At 34.1% G+C, this 3,281-nt stretch overlaps 1 pseudogene; it reads left to right on the forward strand.

Annotated features, from left to right (window-relative positions):
- The first annotated feature begins 1,656 nt into the window (after positions 1 to 1,656).
- LOC137645211 (uncharacterized) lies at positions 1,657 to 3,077 on the forward strand (annotated as a pseudogene).
- The last annotated feature ends 204 nt before the right edge of the window (positions 3,078 to 3,281 follow it).

Raw genomic sequence — 3,281 nt, forward strand, 5'->3', positions numbered from 1 at the left:
TTAATAAGGAAATGGGGATTATGCAAAACCAAAATGTAAAATTTCCAAAACTTTGGCACTAAAATATTGCAATTTATAAAAAAAGAAAAAAGAATATAAGAATTCTTATAGAATGCTGTGTATTATGTAGATTATTTTATGTATCGGCATCTTTTTTCCAGTGGAAAAATTTACAGATAACGGTTTTTTCTGCCTTTTTTTCAAGATGGCTGCCAAATCTGGGCCAGTGGAAGGATGCAAAATGATATGTTATTAAGTATCAAAAAGAAGGCAATAAGGTTTATTGCACCTTTCACTGATTTAGTTCCATATACAACCACATATTGATTGGCCTATTGGACTTTCCTCCAATTCTCCATCGATTGATTAAAAATTCATTTTCTAAAGAGCACCCAATCAGATATACTGCCCTGGCATCCTAAATCAACATATGATTAGTGGCATCGACCAAACCTAACCACACTACACTGAATGTTCTTTTATATATGGAAGACTCAGGCCACTCTTGGGAGGAGCTTGCAAGACAATATACTACCCATCCATGGTCCTACTCATGTCACCAACTTACTTTGGGATAAGTAATTCCTGTATCCTACACCTGTATCCTAAGTGTACATACCATTTGTAGATTTATTGATAAGGACTTTATACAATATTAGTAAAACTGACTTTTAATGATGAATGCTCTTTGATATGAGTGTATATATATATATATATATATATATATATATATATATATATATATATATATATATATATATATATATATATATATATATATATATACTTTATATATAAAATCTTTATCTTTATATATATATATATATATATATATATATATATATATATATATATATATATATATATATATATATATATATACTATATATATATAAAAATCTTTATCTTTATATTTATATTTGATTAAATTAGGATATATGGATGTATGAAAGTTGAACATTTCAATTTTACAGTAATTATAACCAGCTAAATGAGCGAGGAAATTAAATGGTTCAAATTAAAGAGAGAGGTCAGTAAGCAGAGAGAGTTTGATAGGAAAGTTTTGGGGGAAATTGACTTGGAAATTGAAGATTTTCGGGGATGGTGGGCTCATAATGCAGCAGTAATGAGAAGGCATGAAAAAGAAGTACTATGCGAGACGTCTGGTATTGTGTGGGAGGAAAAAGAGAGTTATTGGTGAGATGAAGACATTGAGAAGGCAGTGAAAGGTACGAAGGAGGCTGAGAAGAGGTAGGAAGGATCACAGCTACAGGAGGAGAGAGATAGAGTTATAGAGAAAAACAAGCTAAGGATAGGGCATATGCTGAGGTGTATAATGAGCAAAAAACAAAAAAAAAAAAAAAGGAATGAACAAAATGATCATTTTTTTTTAAGATATATAATTAAATAGAAATGAACAAAATGATAAATTTTTTTTCAAGATATATAATTAAATAGATATTATATACATTAAGCAAATGAAAGACCTCTATGGTGTAGTACTTAGAAAAGAAGACATCTTGAAGCGATGGAAAGAGTATTATGACAAGGTCTTCAATGAAGAGAATTAAAGACTAGTAAGAGAAGACGGATAGCCGAAAAATGAGCATGGTAATGGGGTTTTCTAGGCAAGAGGTAGTAGATGCGTTGAGAAAGATGAAGAATGGTAAGGCAACAGGACCAGACTTCATACCCATGGAAGTATGGAAAGCATTATCAGATGAGGGAGTGAATATCTTATACGATTTAATTATAAAAATCAAACAAGAAAAGATATAAGAAAAGTGGTGTGTGAGTATATTGACCCCAGTTTTCAAAGGCAAGGGGGATGTTCAAGATTGCAGTATCTAAAGGAGCATCAAACTGGTGTCCCACACCATGAAGATATTAGAAAGGATAATTGACGGCAGAATAAGAGAAGAGATAGAAATAGGAAAAAAAAAATTAAATTTATGAAAGGGAATAGAACCACAGATGGTATATTTTGTCTAAGGCAATTGCTAGAGAAATTCAGGGAAAAGCAAAGTGGTCTACATTGTTCATAGACCTTATAAAGGCTTATGACAGAGTCCCGAGAGAAGAAGTATGGAGGTGTCTGAGGGAGAAAATTGTCCTAGAAAAATATGTGCAGTTAATCCAAGAGATATATCAGGGGATGTATACCAGAGTGAGAAGCACTGTTGGAGTGATGGAAGGATTTGAAGTGAGAGTAGGATTGCACCAGGGATCAGTACTTAGTCCATTCTTTTTCAATATAGTAATATATATTATGACTGAAGAAGTTAGAGAAGCTGTCCTATGGAGCATATTGTATGTAGATGAAATTGTTTTGGGTGCTGAAAGAAGGGAATACCTGGAAACTAAGATAGAGATGTGGAGAGGAGCACTGGGGGAGAGATGAATGAGAATATGCAGGTCCAAGACAGAATACATGTGTTCGCTAACGAGGGCGGCGGTAGAGAAAGTACAGTATTAGGTAAGGTGGAGAAAAGTTAAAGAGAGTAGACAAGTTTAAGTACCTGGGATCCATAATCAGTGCTGGTTTAATTATGGAAGAAAAAGTAAGACCCAGTATACAGGCAGGTTGGAACAATTGGAGAACTGCCTCTGGAGCCCTTTGTGACAAGAGAGTGCCACTAAGACTTGAAGAAAAATTCCACAAGTCGGTCATAAGAACAGTAATGCTCTATGGTACAGAGACAGCAAGCCTGGGCAAAATTGATGAGAAAAAGATGGATTTAGCAGGAATAAGAATGCTTAGGGGGATGTATGGAGTGACAAGAAAGAGTAGAATTGGGAATAACTATATCATAGGATCAACAAATGCTTTAAAAATATCAAAGAATGTGCAAGAAGGAAGATTGAGATGGTATGGAAATTTACTGAGGACGGAGGAGGATCATGTGGGCAGGCATACCATTGAAATGGAAGTTGAAGGTAGAAGAAAAAGGGGAAGGCTAAAAAGGAGATAGAGGGACTGTGTACGGGAGGATTTGAGGGAGAAGGGATATGGTGAAGCAGAGACGCAAGACAGAAATGGACGGAAAAGGCTCATTCAAAACGGCAACCCCATATAGAAATTGGAATAAGTCGAAAAAAAGAAAAAGACTGTAATTATAATAACTTCAAGATTGAAATTTTCCATATTTCTTTAAAGAATATACATTTCCTATCTAAATAAATACTATATTAGGCCTCCGTACTCAGGTTTCTATGTTCTGATACCCATTCTACAACTTGGCCTCTCTTCTCATGTTTGCTAGCAAGGAACTTTTCTTTCC

Source organism: Palaemon carinicauda, chromosome 8, assembly GCF_036898095.1.
Source record: "Palaemon carinicauda isolate YSFRI2023 chromosome 8, ASM3689809v2, whole genome shotgun sequence".
Classification (NCBI taxonomy): Eukaryota; Metazoa; Arthropoda; class Malacostraca; order Decapoda; family Palaemonidae; genus Palaemon; species Palaemon carinicauda.